At 36.2% G+C, this 24810-nt stretch overlaps 1 long non-coding RNA gene across 4 annotated transcripts in view; it reads left to right on the plus strand.

Moving 5' to 3' along the window:
- Positions 1 to 1105: 1105 nt before the first annotated feature.
- Positions 1106 to 24810, plus strand: part of LOC142159794 (uncharacterized) — a 45545-nt gene continuing 21840 nt past the window's right edge. For 2 of the 4 annotated variants that reach the window (XR_012692999.1, XR_012693000.1), the window contains exons 1-2: positions 1106 to 1654; positions 2451 to 2490. This is a non-coding gene — a long non-coding RNA (uncharacterized LOC142159794). The remainder of the gene's footprint in view (positions 1655 to 2450; positions 2491 to 24810) is intronic. The other 2 variants (XR_012693001.1, XR_012692998.1) reach the window with 2 other exon arrangements.

Here is a 24810-nt window from a genome sequence, read left to right on the forward strand (position 1 = left end):
TGTAAAATGTAGACAACAATAAATGCTATACTATATTTTATATTTTTATATTGTAAAAAAATATAAAGACAGTTAAAGAACCAGGATGTCCTTATATTTAATATATATTTCCTTGATGTAACCCAACTACAAAACTCTATTAAAGTGTTAAGCTTGAATGACTTTTTCAATATGTTTCATTAATAATGTATAATTATTAGAATTGCTGTTGATATAAGCTAAACACATATTTACAGTCAGTGGTAAGCGTAAATTAAAAATATACATAATTACATTATTTTTAAAAAATAAAAAAAAATAACACACAAATTGCATTAATATTTATTCATATTTCTGCTTGCCAGTCTTTGTACAGCAGATAAGAACAGGGATGAGCAAAATTTTCAAAACTCTTATGTGAACTATTCAACTTATTCCGTAATCAGCAAAATTTGGATGAAAGTATAATCAGTAAAATGTGCTATTAAGGGGCTCATGATAAGTTGAATGCAAATTGCATTCTTGGCGCATAATATGTGTTGTTTTTTTTACTTATGCACAAGCGCGCATGGCACTTGTTCTGAAACTAGTTGTTTGTGCGAATGCTCTGATGTAAAAAAGTCTATTATACACCAACAATGCAATTTGCGTTCAACTTATCCTGAGCCCCTAAGTGTTCACAGTCCTACCAGACTGAACTGACTGACGGCGTCCCATTTATTGATGATAAATTCAACTAAATGTGAATTCACAAATACAGTATACCAAAGCAAATTCAAAGGATTTGGATAAATTGTGCTGCAGTTTCGTTAATCTCTAGGTATAACCGATAAAAAAAACCCTGTTGCTTTAATGCTTGATCCAATAATGGAAACTGAAGGGTTAAAATGTGACTTATCTGCATTGCTAATAAAGGAGGCTGATTTGATTATGAAACCGACATAGCTGTCAATGTAAAGATAAAACAAATGGTTTAGGAAGACTGTAAAAAGACTAAAACAGAGTTATATCTTTGTAGTGTTCCATTCCTTAAAAAATACATCCCTATCCCCTCGATGTAAACGCCATGTTGCTATGGTAGCACAGATGGTACTTAACTCTAGGCTCCAGCAGAAGGTGAATAATAGACATGCATTCTTTGTTGAATAAGCAAGCAGCTGGTTTTCGACACAGCCCATTCAACAAAGTACAGATGGGTTGATTATTCGAAGCTTTTCAGTGGTCCCTCTTTATTCACGTAGACACTAATTACTTTGGATTGTCATGCAATGACCTGCACTCATTCCGAGGAAAAAACAGCACACTGTATTCGACACACGCCGCAGCAGAGCTGCCTCTAGCTCCTTGGGTAAAATAGCCCAGCTAAGTACAAACGATTTTATAGATCGGGCCCTGGCGAAGGTGACTTGGATATATTTTGGAATTAAAATTTAATAGTATCTGCAGCAGATTTTTTTTTTTTTGCCTCCTTCTGCTTTTTCTATGGGCTGTGCTTATAAGGAGATCCGTTTACTGAAAAGGGGGAGGAGATTGACAGACAAAAATCTCCCCTGTATTTTTTTCTTCTCCTTAAGAGCTAAGCTTCAGCACAAAGGAGAGATCCGTGTATTTCAGCAGACATCGCATGCTTGGCTGCTGCACAACCTGTCAGTGTGGGAAGATTTGCCAACATCAGGTAAAAACCACAGAATCCATCTCTACCTCTGTAATTCACTTTTAACTGATAGAAATCTGTCATTCTGTCGTTAGATGTTTTCATATTTACATTTTAGGAGCGATGCAAGTGAAACTGTGCGATAGGTTTTAACTTTAAAGTGTTCTAGGGCTGTTTAATGGTTACAAAATAAATGTACTCTGCATTGTCATTATTTTTCCACATGAGATCTTAAGAAATATGTTTTATAATAAACATTGTTGTATTCAATGTGCTTGTGGGCAAAAAAAAAAAAGATATATGCTTGATATATTTTCCACTGCATTCAGTCAATCTGCAATACAAAAACATACTTCTCAATAGGGAACATGAATATCTTTGCAAGTAGATCTCTCTGCAGTGTTCAGAATGAAGAGCTATATAAAAACAAATAGAGCTTAAGATAGCTATATGATTATTATTTTAAATGACTATCGGGAACTTATGTTAAGTAGACTTGTGTGTGTGTGTGTGTATAGTATCTTTATATATGTATTATATTCTTACATTTATAGAACAGCAATAGATATATTTTATTGGACTTGTATGTGCTGTCTTTTTGTTTAGTTAAACACTGTGCACACAATCCTTATGATCCAAGAAAAAAGAGTATATTTAATATCTTGCAATCTGTAAAAAGGTTACATAATGTATCCACTTGATATCTTGGTATTAATATTGATGCTATATACAGCTTTTCATGTTTTTGTTACCAGTAATGTTTCCATTATAACCTTTCAAATGAAACAAAAAAACATTTTATTATTTTGTATTTTAGACACCCCCCATCTCTAAGTGAAGAATCTATTGATGGACAGGTAAATATTTGATAACTTCAGTAGAGTAGTTGATGAAATGTCAAAGTTCTTTCAATACATTTATTTCCAAAAGCTTTTATGTGTTAAGGTACACCACCATTTTCTCTTACAATTGGGGAGAAAGCCAGTAGCTAAGGGCATTGCAGTGAACAGCATACAAAATACAAAATCTACACAGATCAGATTACATTGCATAGAATGATCTGGAAGCCAGCTACATATCTGTGTCTGAGTGTTTATATGTATATATGTATGTATGTGTGTACATATATATATATATATATATATATATATATATATATATATATCTCAATATCAATATATATATAGAACATATAACGCTTAATGTTTTATGCACAATTGCATACTATTTAAAAAATAAGTAGCAGGTTGCAATATATGAATTATATTTATGCAATATACATAGTAACGTGCTATATTATACATATATGTTAGTAGCTAGACGTATATTAATACTGTAGAGGTTTGCATTGATTATGTATCTAAAGTTTGACACACACACACACATACACACACATATACATATATATATATATATATATATATATATATATATATATATATATATATATATATAATAGCACTGTATATTTCATTTTGTTATGTTGTCTTTGAGACCGAGCTAATTAAACATGCAGGCTACGGTTGGCTGTTCTTAGATTTCTTGGCATTTTATGATTGTTTATGATGTCCATTATATCGGTGATGTCCTGTTAATGCAGCCACATCTGTGCAATTAGCTACATCTCTGAGAAATGATTTTGAAATGAAAGGAACACAACAGATTTTCTTCTGTCATTTATCCTTCTAGCTTGAAGGCGTTTCTGACTATACACTTGTCCAATTCTGCATAAGAGTATTGGGGGTTGGTAATTACCTATAATTAAATGTTACTAAATATAAACAGCCTCATGAGATTGAAGGATATGTACAAATAAGCCTTTTTTTCATAGTTTAATATCAGATTGGTGATAGTGGCACTACAATTTGTTGTACCCTTCAATTAACTTCTCCATTATAGACTACCCTGTTTCTTGCTGACTCCCATGGCAGCTTAATGGTTAATGATTTGTCATTTCTTATTTCTTCAGGAGAAAGGTTTATTGTTTATGTGTGCACATTATTAGGTTTGCATTTTTCACTCCCCATATTTTATTACATTTCCTGGTTTAGCTTATTCATCTGTCCCCATTTTGATTTGGCAGAAATGTGGATTTAATTGTCCCACAATCTCTTGGGAGTACAAGATTTGCACAGCTATCTGCTCTAGATATTCGACAGCTGCTGTATAGAGCCAGTGCTGTACAGCATTTTTATTTCACTGTTTGAACAGATTGTAATAGCCACACAAAGCAATTACATGGTACTCCATAAAACTAGAGATGTTGCGTCAACATAGGTTCAAATGCTATAATGTTAGCTAAAAAAAAGGCAATATATGGTATTTAAAGCAAATTATATTATGATTTATAACCAAGATTCAAATGAAGATCTTTGTGCAAAAGAGACGATAGACCGTAGAACAGTTTTCAAGATTTTATTTGTATTTTTGCTAAGTTAAAAAAATGTATATCTATTATTGACAAACTTCTTTTAACTTAACACACATTTAATGTAACTATTTGAGAAAAATATTTATGGGGGGGCATTATGTAAATAAGGACCATCAGGTCAACAAATAAATCCTAACTGACTTATTATTAACTACCATCTGTTCATGGAAGGTGATAAGTAGCTATTTGATGAACCTTTTTATATAGTAAATAAATAATGTTAATGTGCACTTCTTGGAGAACGTATGGAGAGCTATGTTAATATGATAATATGTATTCAAATATATTACGTCAAATAAAATTGTTAGAGTATTATATGTTATAGTATAAGTATATAGCATAAAGTGTAAAAAAATGATTTTGCTATAGAAAAGTAATTTTCTGCCAGCCATATATGAAATTATTTCAATATTGTTATTATGTTTCATATAGCATTTCCTAAGCTTCTGTGTTGTAGAGTATAAATACTAGATGCAATATTAGATTGTATCTTTATATTGTAAGATTTTAATGGTGTTTTTCAAAGTTCGGACCTGGCGATATTTCAATAGAATGTAATATAGTCACTTACAGATGTATAGCCATTATATCCACCACTTGCTCATGTTATTAAATTGCAACCAAGTGTCCATCAAAAATGTATTTTTTTTAGACAATTGCATGTGCAATAAAAGCTTCAAAATTATAACAGAATGCAAATATATGTAAAAATAACAAACATTTTTTTTTTTTTTTTTTTTTTAAAAAGGCTTAATAAATAGTTACCTAACATTTTTTTATGAAACAGTTTACTTGAACAATTGCTATGCAAATGGAAGACATTGGATTTTGGGTAAAATTTATATAATACTGTAATGTAAATTTTTTGTACTAGTTTTGTTCTCCTGGATAAACTATAATACCGTATGGGCCTATTCATTGCATTCTTAAAATATAATGAGATAATTTCAGTCAAGTAGGGTAATAATTAGCTTTACTAAAGCCATTGCTGATACATTTACAAGCAACATAGGCCATTGTTTAAATTTGTTGCTCACTGTTATTTGGTTTAAAGATGAGCATGAAGGATTTTTACAGTATCTACTGTGAAACAAGTTATATAAATGTTTGCAATGAATGAAGAAGTTTCTAAAACTCTTGACATACCAAAAATGCTGAACTTAGTTGCTTAAAGTATTGTCAAAGAAGTTGTGTCGCATGTCTGTTTTAAATATGGGTGATCAGGAGGACTTTGAAGGGGGGAGGGGGAATGATTCACTGCATAGGTTGACACACTGCTGTAAAAGGTGACACATGATTGGTTAGGAGCCAAAAGGGACAACACACGATATATAATCCAAGAGTAGTTTGCAACCCCTGTAATGTTTGCTTTGAATTAATTTAATGAGTGAAATAAGAATGGAGAAGGTTGGTGCAAAGTATAGAGTGGAGGTCTATGTGGTGGCGGTGAGCATAATTAAGGAAACTGAAAGGTAGTGAACAGGCAAATGTTTTGTAAACATGCGATAAACAGCTGAGTGAGTCGAGCGTTGTTGTAATATTGTGTAATAAAAGTGTTGGTATTTGCATATATGTGTTAGCTTTCACCTCATTTGTAAAGTGCACTGGGTGTCACAGCAAAACACCTTGGTTTTGCACCAGTTTGCCTAGATGGTCTGTCCAGCACAAATCATGCTGCCTTTATTACATACGGCATTTTTGAGTGTTGGAAGTTTTTTTTACACTAGGCAAAGAGCACCTAAAGTGCCCCTTTTAACTCAAAGGTGCAAAGCGCATCTCCTTAACCGTTTTGGATCAGACCTGATTTTCACCAGCTCTGAGTTGAAATGGTTGGACACCATTCCACGTAGCAAGGAATGTCCCTAAAAGTGCCCCTTTCATTTCCATAATCTCACTCAACAAAAGGAGATCTTGTTGCATTGTTTCGAAAAAACGAGATGTGCCTGCTCCATACACCATTCTTAGCAAAGATCGCCCCTGTTTCGCCATCTCCTCCTGCCACCAGAACACTTTGTGCTGCGTCTCAACTGTCTTGCACTTGGTTATTGGCCTCCAGTGATGTGTGTTCCATTCTAGAAAACTTTTATAATTAATGATATGATAGAGGTGGACAGATGGGTATGTGGGGTACATAAGGACATTCAGATGTGTTAAGCAAGGTTAATAAGTGGTTCTTGGCTTTAGTAAATAAAGTGATGAATTAATGGGAGGTATAATAAAAATATAATGAAATGAAAAGAACCATTTTATTTATATATAAATATAAAATCTTGTGTCCTATGCATTTTGAAAATACCATGGTTATACAGTTTACGCGGAATTGCTCCACCCACGGTTCAGCAGGCTCCGATATGTTCAGCAAACCTTATTACAGTGTAGTTTAAAATTTAGTGAGATCTTATTACAGTGTGATTTCAGACTCTGCTCATTATCTGTATGAGCTACATGCAATGTGGCATCATGTTCCATAGGAGTGGTATGCAATGTGTTTAGGGAGGCTAAAGATATCACACAGATATTACCAGCTAAAGCAGTCCCTGACATGAGATCTAATATAGAGAGCGCCATGCAGTGTACACTACTCCCAGGTGAGAGTTGAAAAATCTTAGCCTAGCAGCATATATAGCAGCATATACTTGACTGTCACTGGCATATGAAAGGCAGTAATTATTTAATAAAATGATCACATATATTATTTCATTCATTGTTAATAAATTGTCAGAATATGACCACTGGTTCTCCTACTTGATTCAGATATTAAGGCACTATGACCGTAATGGATGATTTCACCAGCATGACAATTTTAAGACAGAAAGAATAATTGATTAGTTATTCCATGAGCCTCAAAGAATGCATGACAGTATATCACTTAATAATTTTAGACATAGATGTACAGACTACAAATTAGTGCTTAATTAAGTTGTAGTTGATATTCATTTTGGCTACAATTTCATACATTTTCTCCTTTGTAATGCTTGCATTTACATGGCTTTAAACCATGATTCAGATATTGCTATCCAAACATTTTTATAGTGTACAGTTCCTTATCTGTGTATGTACTTTGTTTACTTTGGTATATGTTAAATTGACAGAAATAAATACTCCATAAGCAGTGGTTTATGACAACTTGGACATCCACATTGTACCAACTTATTGATGCTTGGTCTTACACAAGAGGAAATTACACAAGCCTTACTATTTCATTGAGCACACTAGTAATAATAATACTAATAATATTACTGATAATATGAATTTACTTATATAGCACTTTTCTCCCAATAGTGAAGCACTTTACTTTTTGTTTGCAGTGTTGAGGCAGCCATCTTGCATTCAGTTGCTGTACTATGTAATTATTCACGTCAACATTGGCTTAACTGGAGGCCTATTAGTCATAGGCTGCATGACACAGTTTGAACCTGTCTGTCATTTTTAAAAGTGGAGCTTCCTAACCTTCCTAACCTTCACCTACATACACACTTTCAAATACATGCCGTACCTCCCAACATTTGGGTGTCTGGAATTGGGACACCCTCTGGAGGGGGTATGGCAACGCAATGATGTGGACATATCGACATCATGATGGGGCATGGCCACATTCCCTGATGATGTGCCCAGTACTTCTGAAGCTCTTGGCCACCTCTAACCCCCTTTCTCTAGCCTACCCTTAAGAAAAGGTAGGATAAAAAATGGTCACCAATGGAAAGTGCATGTGGCACCAACTGGCCGATACTTTGCAGCACAATGCGGCGCTGATTAGAAATCTCCCCCCAACATTCTTGGTAGTTGGGACAAATATTTTGACTGTTGGGACAGTGCACATTATCCCTAGAACTGGATCTCTCCTGCCTAAATCGGGATATTTGTGAGGTATGATATACATGCAGTTATAAAACAAGGGCTGGTAGAATTGTACTACAGCACTAAAGATGAAACTATACATTAGTGACAAAATATTCCTCTAAGATGGCATCTATGCACATCAAGACATCTTTTGCAAAAACACGCAGAACTGCTCAACACAATAATTAATGAATCAGTGCTGACTGTATACATAACAAGTTGGGAGCAATTGGCACAGTGTAAAAGTTCAAAACTATGCTCAGATGTCCTTTTACTTGTGTTTTTTAAAAAAATAAATATAGGTGACTAGGCAAACTTCTTATGTTCCTCTTTTTTCAAGAGGTTGCAGAGTTTTCAGATATGCAAATGACTGTATTTTATCCCTGGCCCTTCAGAAATGTTAAGTCATAACCTTGATGTAGAACTGTTTGTATACTTTGGTACACACATTATATCTCTCACAAAATGAAGCTGAAAAATATGGCATATAAATTGAATTATCCACTTAGTGGATGTTTAATATAATTGTGCAGAATAAATAAGCCATAAAATGTCAAAACTAAAATATTGTTGTTTATTGAGGGGTAGACCAAGGAAATTTAAGACTTGGCAGACCAGCCATGAATGTAGACAGAAACATGGATACATTGGCACAGAACAAAAGGTCCATTTGTGCAATGTGCTTTACCCCCATTAATAAATAAATAGAACTTTAACATGTACAGGATATTTAGGTATACACAGGTCTATAATATGCACATCATATAGGGGGTGATTTTGTTATTTGAAGATTTTATAAATCATCATAAATTACTGGGGCATTGAGCTGAATTATATATATACACACATATATATACATATATTTGTTAAAAATCCTTTGTTGCAGTATGTTTTTTAACTATCTACAGTGAGTTTGTCCTATGTCAGTTTCAGAAGCAAATTGCTTTATTTAAGTCTTAAGTGTTCCTCTTTGACCATTTTAAATGGTGGAAAGCATGCATTTCTATGTAATGAAAATAAGATGCCATTTTTTCTGATTCTACCTTGCAGAATGACTATAGAATGCTCCCGTGACCTTTTACAATTTTTCCTCTCTAGTGAAAATGCTCTACTGTAATTCGGAAAGTGTCCTTTCAAATTACTGAACTGTCTGAAACGTCTTCAAATGGCGTGATCGGTGGTTCGTTCTATTACTGGCAGATTGGAAAGACTTAAAAACCTGAAACAGAGGCCAGTCAGCAATTTAATGGGTTCAAACACATCACCAGCTTCTCTTTTAAAGCGTATCTTAGTATCGACCTGACTTCTCCCAATTTGTATATTGTATCACACTGAACATCCTACTCCAGAGATTGTAATCTATCACTTTTGTGGTAATTCAACACTGACAGCTATTGAAACATACTATATGGCACAGGAAAGAACCAACCTATATTTTGGGACCCAAACTATTGTACCAGGTTCTATTTTTGGTTCTCTAATTGTCAGATATGCTATAATTCATATTGGTGACTAGCTATTTTGGGTCACAGTACAATGTCACACAAAGTGTTGGCGTCTCATCTAAACAAATTTACACACACCTGAGCTAGTACACCCCTTTGGTTTCATTAAAGCACATGCAACAGCTGTATAGTGCTCTCCTACATATATTCAGTCGGTATTCTTATCTGATATAAATTTATATACAGTATATGCATATGTGAAAATTCAAATGGGACCGCATACAAGTTCTGGGCCTGATTCATCAAGGAACGCATACTGAGCGCAATGTGGGTTTGTTTTATTCAGAACGCATGTAATTTGGGTCACCACATGACCAAATTCAACAAGGAGCGGATCTGAAGATACGTGCGCTAATGAATACGGGTGTTGGCCTGCTCTGTTCTGCTACACAGTACACTGCGTGATATGTCCAATATCTATCTGGAGGATAAATTCTCAAAAGAATGGACGAAAAAAAATAATAATATTGAATTAATGTCACCTGTTTATAATATAGGCATTAATGACAAAACATTAGAAAAAAAAAAAAATTGTTTTTTTTCCCCCACATAAGGATGCCATTGATGTGTAATGTACATAAAATACATTTTTACAGTTGCTACTGATTGCATTCACCTGTTATAGCATACATACTCAGCCGTCATCACTAGTAAGCGGCACTTAGACTATCCCTGTAGTTGGAGCAAGAGATACAACTGAAAAATAAGTAGCTGAGAAATGCCCAGAGCTTGAATTGAATACTGCTGCGTGCACTCGAGTTTGGCATGTCCTTACTGTACATTGACTATGGCCAAATGCTTCTTCCGCACCCCGTTCCCTCCCTGAAATTCATGGCTGTAGTAAGTGTCTTTTGCAGGCAAAATTCGAAAGTTTAAAATAAATTGTTTCTGATAGTCTGAGATGTATTATCAGTCATTGCTGGGCCTTGAGGTATGTAGCATTTGCACAGACCTCAATCAGGATTAAGGGCCTCATTTAGAGTCTGACGTAATGTGCGTCTAAGACGTGCAGGAGTGGGAGTGTGCCGCAGCTTGGTAGGGTATTACGAGGGGCATGCAACCCCAGTTGCGTCCCACTCGTAATACCCTACCGAGCTGCAACCAGTTCGTGCGGCTAGCTAACTATTTGCGCCACCTAATTTCTGGCGCACATTTTTAGTCCATTTTTGACGTGTGTTGCGTCTGCGCCTCACTGCGTCCAGGATTTACTTACGAGGTCACACCCCCTGTGTCTATAGTATACAAGTTCACGCCTCCACAATTCCGCGTTCCTCCTTTTCCGTCATACTAAGCCGCAAGCTGTCGCAAGTGTAAATTGCGTCCGAGATGCAGCGGATATGGTGCTTTCTGCACATGCGTGATAGTGGTTTTGTGGTCGATGCACCAAAAACGGACTTTGCTCAAACTCTAAATGAGGCCCTAAAGGTTTAATTTAGCCTGAATGTTAGTATACTTTGTGAGATTGCAAACAACTGTTTAAGTGTTGTTCACTGTTCCTTCTGCAGCAAGGTTTTTAGGTTTTGTGTTTTTTTTTTTATTCCATCTTAAAAGACTGGTCTTGGTGACAGTATTTCTAGCTTGATTTTCATTTAAATAAGTTTCTCATGACTTCACATTTGTAAATCAAGCCTATGCGCACAGGAACTGTTAACTTATAACAGAAGACCAAAGGAAGTGTTAACAGACTGTAAAAGATTCACAGCAAATAATTCTACTGAGCTTACTGTTACATGTGAATATTCACAAGTCAAGAGTGTTTACAAAAAAAATGCTAATTTAAAATTAATCAAGTACTTTACTTTAATATTATGCCTCCTTCTGTGAAAATATCATTTATTCCAACCACCAGTGTCAATTCAATTTGAAGGTGGTATTTTTAAAATGAAATATACAGATAATTTTCATGGTGTCATGTAAAGTTGACAGTCCGGCAGTAATTTACAAAAATGCTTAAATGTCTATTCAGTGTGATGTTACTGAACATTCTTTCATTATCTTTACGAAGAAAACAAGTTTATTTTGAATCATAACACCCGATTTAGATTTTATTCACCTTATTTAACTTATAAGAATATGTTCAAGACTACCTGTATTTCAAATGTCTCAATTTCACATTTGGAGTTTTTTGTGTTTAAATTAATGCACTGTTGTTGAATGGCTTAAATAGAAAGTAATGGCAACAATATAACTATTGCTACCTCAGAGTGAAAAAAACATTTTTCTCTTCTAGGCCGCTTTTGATGTGCTGCCATTGCCACCAGAGATAAATGGTCTTAACCTACACTTTGGGGTATATTTACTAAACTGCAGGTTTGAAAAATTGTGGATGTTGCTTATAGCAACCAATCAGATTCCGGTTATCATTTATTTAGTGCAGTTGATCCCAAACTTTCTCAGTCCAAGGCAGCCCTAGGGTCTCAATAATTTATTCAAGGCACCCCTAACCCAAAATAATTACCAAGTAGCCTCCCACCTTGCTTACCACCGGCCCTGGCCGCGGCACCCCTGTGAGATTGCTGTGGCACCCCAGGGAGCCGTGGCACGCAGTTTGGGAACCATTGATTTAGTACATTCTGCAAAATGACAGCTAGAATCTGATTGGTTGCTATAAGCAACATCTCCACTTTTTGAAACCCGCAGTTTAGTAAATATACCCCCTATGTCTCGTTTTAAATTGGAAAATAAAATAAATAATTTTTATGTTGTCAGGCATGTGTAAACACCAACCCCACACCCCAAGCAAATTACATATAAAATGATTACATATAAATTTAAATACACCCCAATTCAATTACATATAAAGAGATAATGAGAAGTGAGAAACATCTAGTAATGTATTAAGATGGATGTATTAACCACAGGATATGCAGATATGCAGCACAGTTAGTTTTGTCGAGCCTTCCCAAGCCGGTCGCCCCTGATCTTATTAGAACTGGGGTAGCGGACTGCCGCCTCACATGATCTCCTCTGCACACACGGTATACCCACCCTCCAAAGTGCGGCCCACTTGAAGGATTGGAGGGCTGCTCCTGTGGCCTACTAGCTACTTCATAATGCCCCTTAGTGGCCTAGTGTTTATGTAGGCACTCTGCCCCCATTTCCATTTGATAACCGACCCTGTAAAAAGCTCTTTGCGCAACCTTTTGTATTAGTATGTGTCCAGATGGAAGTGATGTTGGAAAGAGAAAAAAATCAGTTTAATGTCCTGCCTACTATCACTTTGGTACCCCCTTCATTAATTTCAGTTTACTTTTTTTCTCCTCAAACAGTGCTCATTGGATACTTATTTATGTCGTACATGAGTCATGACAGTGAGGGGACATTGGAACGTTGTTTATTAAATAAGTCACGATTGTATATTTAGAGGTTTTTATTACTTTGATACATTTGTGCCTATAGTTCTGATCTTCACCATTGTCAGGTATCAAGTCACATTGTGGGCTAAACCAGAAATATCATGGCCCCAAATGAGCTGTAACCACTACCTGATGCTGATTTAAATGTCTTGTATTGCAGCGTAAAGTCTTGTTTTCACATGTGGATGCAATATAAGGTGCATGAGTGAGCCTAGCCCATATTTAGCAATGAATGCTCAATCCATCCAGTTAAGCCATTCTTCTCAGTAGATGCAAACTGTTGCAGCCCCTATACGTGCTGCCATCTTTAAGTGCATGCTCTTCATATAACAAGCGAGCATTGGTGCAAAAATAGTTACTTTACTTTATCAAAATATGTCATTTGTGCTTCAGGTGCACAACTTCATAAATAACCATTATTGAATTACTTTGAACATTGATTTTTATGTATTGATGGGCTTCCACAAAAAAATACTTCCAGATAGAGAAAAGGAATCACGCTGAGCTGGTGTAAATGTGCATATAATAAAGTGTTTTATTCCATGGATTACTGAAATAAAACACTTACTAAATGCAGATTATCCACTGCTTGAATATTATTTGGATATCTTGGCCCACAAAACATAATGTTGCATTTGGGTGAAGAATTAGGCACAATATTACAACTATTATGATTTTGACATGGAACAGATACTGTCTAGTCATTGCACCCCATTGTTCCTGCAGAAATCAGCACCATCTCGTCATGCCAAGCATATCCATACAAACAGGCACTGAGTAATTTGTAATTTGGTAAAAATTGTGCATAGTTTCAATGCAATTTTTATTTTTTAAATGTAAATAACAGTTGCTATATAATTCTTGTGAGTGAAGAAGGGTTTATTATATAGTTTCTTACTCTGCCTCAATGTCTGGGAGACTCCAGAATTAGGAGAAGACCTCTCAGACTCGCCATAGAGCAGGCAGTTCTCCTGGAGAGTGCCTATCTGCTGCAAGGAGGGTGGGAACATCTCATCATCAAGCACTGCTTCCCTCGGGAACCATGGAGTGACAAGGGTATTTTGATGTGATGTGCATCATCACGTCTCTGTCACTCTGCCGCTAAGTGTCTCACAGACATTCCAGAGACACTTCGTGGCTAATTCAATTCCCCCCATAATGTCATGTGTAAAGAGGCGAAGCCACAGTCCATGTTGGTCACGCCCCCATCACTATGTGACCACACCCTCTTCAACGGTGCTGTGGCAAACATCCCTTCTCATACTTTGTGTGGAGGGGGGCCCAGAAAGTTGCTGTACCAGGGCCCCAAATTCCTCTTGCCAACCCTGCATACAACTCATCATATAATGACAACTACAAAAAATATTACTAATGTCCAGATATGTTTTAAGTGTTATTCAAACCAATGGAACCTTAGAAGTTAGATTGAGTTTTCTAGAATTATTAGAGATAACTATATTGAACGCAAGTCTTATCATATCCCCATTTCTAATGCACATACTGTATGAACAGATATTATTTCATATATACTGTATGAATAAACATTTCTTCATCTTTTATTGTAGTGTTTAAACTGACAATAGTTTCAATTAGCATTTTGAATTGTATCTTAAATGCTTTATTATTTTATGTAATACATATTTGAAAGAACAAATTCTACTTGTATCAGTAGGTTTTTTTTGTACATTTACAGCAAAAAATAATTAGATGTGTATAACAAATCCATTAAATCTGTCTCCATAACCTTCATATGGAATAAATCATTGGCAGTTTTTTATGAGGGAATAAAAAAAAATAAACATAACCCAGCACATATTGTCTTAATTATTCGAAACTGGGTACACATGGACAAGCAGGAGATGAAGTGGGTAGGTAAAGACCAATAGTATCCTCTCAGACTATAAGCTCATTTAAGTAGGGTCATATTTCTCTTTTGTTTAATGTGATTGCACATCATTTGTTTGTATCATGATCACCTCCAAATACAAGTCTTGTATAACATGTAGTCATCTTAAAAATTAAAGATGATAAGAATAACCTATAGCTAATCAGAGCATGACAACGTTAACAGAAGCACAGAGTATACCAGCTCAGCCAACTCCTGCAGGGGCTAGACCTACATTTATCCAATCCAAGCATCGAAACATTAGCAAACTGGTGCATGAAGATTGTGGTATGAAACAAACATCTATAAGAAGCAAAGTTCATAGATCCAGCTGCTTTTATAAAGTGAAATGCACATATGTAAAGCAAAAAACAAATACATGTAAAAAGTACATGATATACATATAATATGTGTTCAATCCTGTCAAACAAATCTATTTTTATGACGAAGTTACAAGGATTGTGAGAGTCTTATAAGGTTGAGAGTGGATGTACAGTATTTTTTTTATTTTTCAAAAGGGTTTCACACTATGTTAAAGACTACTGATCTAGAAAACACAATGGGCCTGATTTAGCATTAAATGAAAATCCAGCCAGAAGGTGTAATATTGCACTTTGGCAAAACCATATTAAACTGAATTAGGGAGTGGAGGCAAATTTAGCATGTGTGATTTAGAGTTGGCATGGAGGCATTCTAGCTCAATTTTAATTGCAGTGTAAAAATAAGATGCCGAGTATGCAAAACACAGGCATTTTTTGCCTGCATGCAAAAAGATGCATTTGTACCCATTGCATAACAATTTGATGGTGCTTATTTTAGCTGGATTTGCTCCTAACTCTAAAATAGGCCCAATATGTTACTTGGAACAAACAAGTAAAAAGCTAAAAAATAGTTATGAGAATAAAGCATTTTTTAAAATGATTATCATATGTTATCACTGCGAATCTTGTTAAATAGGCCTTCCCATAGAACAAGCAATGGAGAAGCTGCCCTTATTGTTCATTAATCATACTTGCTTACTTTGGAGATCTCCCTTCCGGGAGGGAACATCTCTGTGCAGTATATTGGGGGCGTGGTCACGCAAATCACTTTCTTAGGCCCTGCCCCTCTGCTAATGAAGGGCAGTATGTGGGGGGTTGCCCTGCTCTCTCGGGAGTCTGGAAAAACTCCCAAAAATTTGGGAGTCTCCTAGACATTCTGGAAGAGTAGGCAACTATGCCATTAATACATTTTTTCCCTTTAGCAAATTGGCACCTTAATGCTATAAAAAATACAATAGCCATGGTATAAATATCTATAGATAAATATATCTTTTATAAAGCTTTGTTTACATAGTACCAACATATTATGCAGTGCTTTAGAGAAAATGTTGTTCATCGTTCACATTAGTTCCTATATCAGTTTACAAGTTACAAGTTATTTCTATAAATTACACTCAAAATCTCTACCATACAAACATTAACCTATCAGTATGCTTTTGGACTGTAGAAGGAAACTGGTATATCAGATGAAACATGCACAAACATGGGACAATATTCAAACTACACAATGAAAGTGCATACTTGCCTACTCCCCCGGAAGAGTAGGCAAACCTCCCGGACCCTGCAAAATGACGAAATTCACAGCTTTGATCCCGTCATTAAGCCCCCTCCCCGCTATTCAATACCTTGAACTTCTGTATTTTAATATAGGGGTGTGGCTATAGTGACATAATGACGTCATCACACCCCCTCCTACCCACTGTCACATGATCTGTACTCCGATCTCCCGGAGTAAAGATTTATAAAGTAGGCAAGTATGTGATAGTGGTCCCAGCAATGCTAACCTCTGTGCCACTAAGAACTCATGTATAAGAGGTGTTTTAAACATAGGGTCTGATGCAGAATTGAACATATATTTAACATATTTAAGTTGATGAGAAGGAGAATACTGTCTGCTGATGTGTAACTAATAATTACTGGACATCTATCATAATGTGTTTGTTTTGTTCTATAAAATTAACTATAATTGGGCTCTTTGATTATTTATTAGAATTATATAAATATATAATTTTGATTTAGTGTTCTAGACAAAATATTTAATCTTTTCTTCCAATTAAAGCCCATACAGAAAAGTAATAATAAGTAAATGTCCCGGCATATTAATAAACAAGGTGACAATCTTGCCTCAGGGGGCACGTTTTAGTAAAGGCAGCATTAATGGACAGTTTTCAGGTGATGGCTTTCATCTGGCTAAAATGTCACTCACAGAATTGGGATCCAGCAATGTAAATTTACAAAGCTCTGGTATTGCTACAGTGTTGGCCCAGCTTCCATTAAAAACACTATTCTCCAGAGTTGGGAAGACCTGTGAACACAGCTCATTCAGGGCCTCATTTAGAGTCGGAAGCAAAGTCCGTTTTAGGTGCATTGACCACAAAACCACTATCACGCATGTGCAGCAAGCACCATATCTGCCTGCATCTTGGACGCAATTTACACTTGCGACAGCTTGCGGCTTACTACGAGGGAAAGGGCGGAACGCGTAATTGTGAAGGCGTGAACTTGTATAATATAGACACAGGGGGTGTGACCCCGTAGGTAAACCCTGTACGCAGACGCAACACATGTCAAAACAGGGCTAAAACTGTGCGGCAGGAATTAGGTGGCGCAAGTAGTTAGCTAGCTGCACGAACTGCTCACAGCTCAGTAGGGTATTACGAGTGGGATGCAACTGGGGTTGCTTGCCACTCGTAATACCTTACCAAGCTGCGGCACACTCCCATTCCTCCATGTCTTAGACGCACATTGCGTCCGACTCTAAATGAGGCCCTCAATCTCCTGATAAAGTTGGATTAAGAGGATTGGATAGAATATGATCTTATAACTTTGAGAGCATTTTGTACCCACAAAAATATGATTTTGCTGCTTTGAATGTCATGTAATATTGGTGTTTCAGTCTTCTGTTTCCAAGTTATGAAATCTGTAATCATTGTTCACTCAGTATTAAAAGAGAACACGTTTAATCTGATTCTTGTGTGTTAGAAGACCAGGGAAAATGAGCTCAAATCTCTTTACAAAAATGCATACAAATGAAGTATGCAAATAAAGCTGATTTTCAAAGCCACCTCGTTTTACATAATTCCACGGTATCATTACCAAGCTTTTCAGGATCTGAATGCTGAATAGCTCAACTGGTTTTGCAAAATGGAACTTCCTAAAGAAATTTAATGCTTAAGCTTTACACTCAATGTTTTTATTTGGCTCTATCACATCTATTTACTAGAAAATGTGTATATTGTATTTTAGGATAACACAATAGCAAAGGAATTTTTTCTAGAATCCCTTGATTAAGTCACAAGCTAGTCAGTTATGTGCCAGCAAAATCTCCTTGTTAGTTTGATTTCCAGAGGCTTCTGTCAAATCTGCTGAGCAAAATAAACCCATGGCAGTGATGTTAAATGGGTCTAATGAGTTATATCTGATGTGTTTCTAAAATAAACATGTGTAAGTAACTCATGAAGCTTGTTGCAAACATGACAATAACGTCTTGGTAGAATATGGATGTTGAAAATGACCTTTTTGGGGGTAGCTTTATCAAACCTTCCAAAAATGAAAAGTGGAGGTGTTACCCATATTAATCATACATTAGCCATCATTTATCTAGAAAATGATAGCCAGAATCTAACTGGTTGCTAAGGGCAACACCTCCACTTTTTTTTTAAAAAAAAGTTTGATAAATCTACCCCTTGGTTTCCAGAAGCAAGGAGAAAAAAAAACAATAAAAGCTAAAATAAAGACAACATTGCCACATGTTATGGATATGTCTTTTAAGTCTATAGATTGGTATTAGTCTTGCTCTGAATATTGAGCATATAGACATTAGCATCAGCCATGTTTCTGCATATTTCAATTAAGATTGTTGTATAAGCTGTAAAGCATTTGCAATAAAAGCAGATGCATTTATACATCAGTTAGTAATCTTCACTCATCACCAACTGTTGCTCCCACAGTGAAGTTTCTGTAGGATAGTGATATACTTGCAAACTGCCCTTTTTGTGGAGGGACTTAATCCCGCTAAGCCTGTAGCCTTGCATGCTGTTTCCCATCTGCATCATCCATAAATAGATATTTATGGATGAATATTTACACTGACTTCTAAATTGAATGTTGTATGCATTTTTACAATATTATAATGATGTTTGGTCTTTGTAGCTGTAAGATATGTCAAATCTCACTTGTATCTGAGCGTTGGCTTGGGATGGATACGGTAGCACAATGTTTCATGCCCTGGAAAGTAAATGAAGTGCACCTATAGGGTATGTGTTTGGTAACAGCATGTATGCTTTTATTTGGGGGATCTAAATAACCTTTAATTTGTGGCATGTCACCAGAGGCAACAGAACAGTGGAAGTAAATAAACTGAATTAAAGGCTTTTCACAATCTGAGATGTTTTCTAGTCTCTGGAATGATTCAAGTGTAAAAATGTGTTGCACATAGCCTGGCTCTCTGTACAAACTGCACAAAGACTTGCAATAATCAGACATGCAGTCTACTAAGTACCTGCCTTTGAGGCTTTATGTTATATGTGCTCAAACCCAGTCCTCAGGAGCTAGCAATAGGTCATGGTTTCAGGATTTCTGTCTGTAGAAACAGGTGGGATATTTACTGACTCAAGAAAATAGATTAACTCACCTGTGTATGATTAAGGAAATCCAGAAAACATGAACTGTTGGTAGCTGTTGAGGACTGAATTTGGGCATTACTGCTCTATGTAGTAATTTACTTCTGCTTTATGTAGTTTTACAGTACAACAGAAATACTGTATATTTTTTAGGTTCATTTAATTGGTTCTGCATCTTGGGTAATTTTCTAAAGTCACGCTTCAAAAATTGGTCCATGCAAATTAGAGATATTATAGTCACTAATCAGAACAAAAATATGGGATAAGTCTCAAAAAGCGAACAGTGCATAAGATCTATATGTGGGCAAGTAGCTAACTGCCATTGCAAGAACTATTTGAGCAGCTCTTACAAAAGCTTACTAATCAGCCAACCTAACCCCATTTATTGTTCCCCAATCTCTCATGGTCCATGCAACTAGTAACTAAGCAGAAGTCTATCTGGTAAAAGATTGGTGGATGGTATAGTGGGCTGTTATGCGTATCAATTATGTACATTTCTAAAAGCTTTGGGGGCCTATTTACCAATTATTGTGGTTTCCCCCATTAATTTTCAATCCTACTGGTAGCTTTTTGCTCCGATTTATCAGAGCTATTTATTATTATCCTGCTGGGACAAAACTTCCGAAAATGGCTCTCTCAGAAAAGTACTTACCCCCCACCAGTTATGTCTTTAATCGCAGTGGCGAAAGACATCACGCCATGTTTCGCCAGTTTATATATACTGCGCATGCGCTGATTCCAACTATGGAGAAATTGCAGTCTCCGGCAGCCACAGAACAAGTTATGTTTAACTCCATCTGAAGATTTAACTAGCATTTTGCGAAGAGCTATGCTTTTCGCAGCTTGTAAATAGCAGGTCCCATAGAGATCTTTGGGGACAGCAGTACTAAGCACTAAGTTAGTGAACGCTGGAGAAAGCTATGATTTCTCTGTCGTTATTGTTTAATTAAATTACTCTCATACTTAAAGTTGCCATAATCATGCAGAAAACTATGCCTAATAAATTTGCCCAAGGCTATTTAGTGACCTCTGCACTTTGCAACATTCAAATCATAAACCACAAAGATAAGTAACTGCCAATGATAAGATAATAATTCATCACTGATACATGGAAACGATATTGCTAAATGCTTACTTATTAAATTAACTAAATAACCAATATCTTCTTATATACATCCTGGAGTGCAGTGGAGACTGCAAAGTGGATAGAGACTGCAAAATTATACAATAGGTTAATCCACCTACAAATGATCTTTGCCAAGCAATAAATGAGTAGCAGGGTAAATTTCTGCAGGTTGTGAAAAAAGGAATAAAACAAAACATGAATAATTGCCTTTTAAGCGATAGCTTTTGTAATATAATGTTGTTTTATATTAGATGCTATAAATTAAGTAGTGATTCCCATATTCCAAAGCTCTGCATCTGTTCCAATAAATAAGTAAATAACTTCTTCGTAGAGGAGTTCTGAAAATCTCCAGTGGATAATATGATGGTGAGTCAGAGATAGAACGCAAATAAAAGGTGTCATAGGTAGCAGGGTCACAGAAAGTCATTATAATACTGATGTAGAACAAAGTAAAGGTTTCTAAATGACCTTTCAAAATGTGGCATTTCCCCTTGTCAGTATGCACTAGTGTCAAATGTCCAATACATTTTATATGAGTCTGTTGCCGATCTCTGAAACATACTTACAGTCTAACCAGGTCATCTCCAAGGACAAAAATGGAAGAGAGAATGCATATATTCATCTGATGCTTACACAGTTTTTGCTACTGCTGATTTCAATGTTTGTAGTATTGCAGGGATAAGAAAACTATTTTCAAGCCCATCCCCTTTATGGCCAATGTAGTACTTGGTCAACCTTATTTAAACTATTTAACAACTCATGATGGAATGTGGAAACATCAGGTCTGCATTTCCTTAAGGAGATTGTTCACATTTGAGCAGCAGCCCATTCTGTTTATAAGCAGCTTGTAAACAGAGGTCTACCTGAAGGCGGGAGCCGCTGTTATCACAAACTCCAGTGGGACTGAATCTGTCCAATTCTCTAATAACATTCAATTACATGATATTCGTACATAGAAAATTCACAGCATAAATGTACTACCAGCTTAAGGTAATGTGTATTATTGTCATTATAATTAGCTTTTATTTATAAAGTTCTAACATCCTAAGCAGCGCTGTACATTGAGGGGATCATGACATAAACAAATTCCATTCAATTACATGAAGGTTAAGCTAGCCTTGCCCAAGTGAGCTTACAATCTAAGAGGTTTGGGCAACACCAGATACAGATGGAAGTGGGATAACAATTGTAGGAGCTTGTCGGGAAAGTGTGTGTTGTTATTACATGGCAGCAGCATTATCGGCTGCTAATAATAAGTGATGATGGCATTTCTTTGCAGCTACAAGTGGTGGAGAGATAGTGGAAGGTACAGACATGAAACAGAATGTATCACTGTAGAAACCTTAAAATAGACAGCTGCTGTCAAGCATAACTGTCCTAATTATAATAACTGAACCTCCATCCTCTTTTGGTTGTGGAGAAGGCTTTGTTTTTGTGCTGCACACAGGCACTCTTTGCCTTGTGTTTTACATCAATGGCTGCTGAAGTCACTGGGTCCAGCAACTGAACTGAGATGGTAATCAGTGATCTAATAAACAACCAAATTCTTGATGTAATGTTACTCCTCACCACCACTTGTCATTTCCCATTGCCTTCACAAACTTTAACTGATGTTACATTTAGTACAAGATGAAAATGTAGGAGGCAGGGCACAGAGCTGATCTAAACTGCAGCCATCTTTATCTGCAGTCCGTATGGGTCTAATAAAAATGAAGGGGGCTTGTACGAAAGTGGAAACCCCATTTAATGTGTCCCGCTCTCCTCTTCCCCCCCCCCCCTTTATTCCTCTAAACAAATGTTTAATGAAAAGTAAAAGGCTTCTACCTACAATTGGGAAGCGGAGTGGCATAGACAGAACAGGGGGTTGTAATTTTTTAAAACACACACACAACACAAACAAGGGTGGTCCTTCAAATTAGCTATTTAACCACTGGTACGAGCATGGCAATGTCACAGAATGTAATATAGGTCTTTTTGTACACCTTTATATATAGAAATGTATTTCTTTACTTGGGTTAGTGTGCCTTTAATTGAGGAGAGAATGTCTCATTAGAAGTACTACTACCACCAGGTAGATGTAAAATCAGGGTGTTTTGTAAGGGGAAAATCCTGTGCAATACCACTAATATCAGGGAAAGCTTTTCAGATTGTCAGATCTTCCCCAACTGTAGCTCTTTTAAGGAGATTCTTTTTTAAGCCTTAATCCATGCGGAAACTGCTTTTTCTGCATGGTTAATACATTTTTAAGTATCATTTTTATTTAACAAGTTTACGCATGAGATATAATAGATATCTCCTGCATTAGGCTAAATATCACCATAGACTACAGTCATACAGTCACCATAATTCTCAATGGGGACTGCAGTCTGGGAGAGTTTAACAAGCTCTGAAAAGCTGATCTCGATGGCTCACTCCATCTGAAAGTTGCATTTGCCGTTTTGCCCTATGGTGAGAGCATCACTGGAGACGGATCTTCGGATACCAGATCTTCGGTTTCCTCTCTGGCAGGTTTCATGTTCTCCCCTCAATTAAATAGTAAAAATGGGTCTGCGCATGCGACCTAGGGTCGTGTAAGATCATTAAAGACTCTGGGTCAGATTCCGGAGTTGTTAGTATAGTAAAGTGATTGCCCGGGAAAGCATCTTATCAGAAGCACTATCCCAGGATGATTTTATACTAAATGGCTGTGGTGTTTCATCCCTTGCGAAAAGGAATGATAATTAACAGGGTGTGAGGTGGGAGCGGAATTGCGGCCATTAATAAAAAGACCAACAGACTGCAATGTATGAGAATATGTTGACTTGAACCTGATCCTACCGTCAACCTCAGCAAAAAAAAAAAGCTATTCTTGTGTAGTCACATGACATGACAAGTTACTCTTTGGTACTGTGATGCTCTTATTTTTAATTTAAAAATGAAAGAAAATATGGTTGCATAAACATTGTGTTAGTTTTGTAGCCATCTTTCTGATTATGACAATGATTACCAGAGTAGTGGTGTGAGGCTTCTATGAAGCTGATGATGGAAACTTGGGGCTAGGTTTACTAAACTGTGGGTTTGAAAAAGTGGAGATGTTGCCTATAGCAACCAATCAGATTCTAGCTGTCATTTTGTAGAATGTATTGGTAGGTTAATTGGCTTCTAACAAGTTAACAAGTTGACCCTAGTCTGTGTGTCTGTCTGTCTGTCTGTGTCTGTCTGTCTGTCTGTCTGTCTGTCTGTCTGTGTGTGTGTGTTAGGGAATTTAGACTGTGAGCCCCAATGGGGCAGGGACTGATGTGAGTGAGTTCTCTATACAGCGCTGCGGAATTAGTGGCACTATATAAATAAATGGTAATAATAATAATAAAATGTACTAAATAGATAATAACTAGAATCTGATTGGTTGCTATTGCCTTGGTGTCAATCACACCTCCATATGAAATTAGGTGCGGGGTCCCCTAATTCACCTGCTAGTGGGAAAGCTTAGTTATTTCTTACTTCCTGACCTATTTTACTCTGGAAATGTTATGTTTTGCATGTCAAAATAATGTAAATGACATAAATGTACTATTTGAGAGATGTTTTGTTCAAATGTGATTTTCCACTATTCTGTGCATGAGTGATGTGACCACTTGTATAAACAACTGTGAAAAATATCCTTATCTTTGGTGACTAGTAATGTTAAAGTGTTACAAAGATAACAATATCTCTCACTGTGGAATCCATAGATCTCTGCTTCGTCTCTCTCTTCCTTAATGTTAATTATCTCAGTCTGAGATTAAGGGGTATATTTACTAAACTGCGGGTTTGAAAAAGTGGAGATGTTGCCTATAGTAACCAATCAGATTCTAGTTATCTTTTATTTAGTACATTCTACAAAATGACAGCAAGAATCTGATTGGTTGCTATAGGCAACAACTCCACTTTTTCAAACCCGCAGTTTAGTAAATATACTCCTAAGTATTATCAGTAACAAAATAATAATATAATGATATTGGATTACAGTAACTAGTATAAAAGCTCTATTATATGGTCAAGGAAAGCCAAGGTGATCCTTATATTATTTCACAGTATGTGATATATTAGTTCATATATAATGGGCCCATTTGGAATGCCTTTAGAGTGCATTTCCATTAGATTCTAACCTATTTTACCACTCCTGAGCAAGCAGTATGTCAGCCCTACTCATGTTAACAAGTTTAAAACTACTATAAAATTTTGTTTCCGTATTATACTGAAAAAATGCTAGAAACATAAAGTAAAATGAATCGCTCTTTTCAGGTTACATTTTATTTTCGGAGGTTACTAGTGTACAAAAATTGACCTGCATCAGGTAAATAAGGTCACATTTCATCCTTATAGTAAAGTTAAAAAGGAAGTTTACTATTG

The sequence above is a fragment of the Mixophyes fleayi genome, chromosome 1 (assembly GCF_038048845.1).
Source record: "Mixophyes fleayi isolate aMixFle1 chromosome 1, aMixFle1.hap1, whole genome shotgun sequence".
Taxonomy (NCBI): Eukaryota; Metazoa; Chordata; class Amphibia; order Anura; family Limnodynastidae; genus Mixophyes; species Mixophyes fleayi.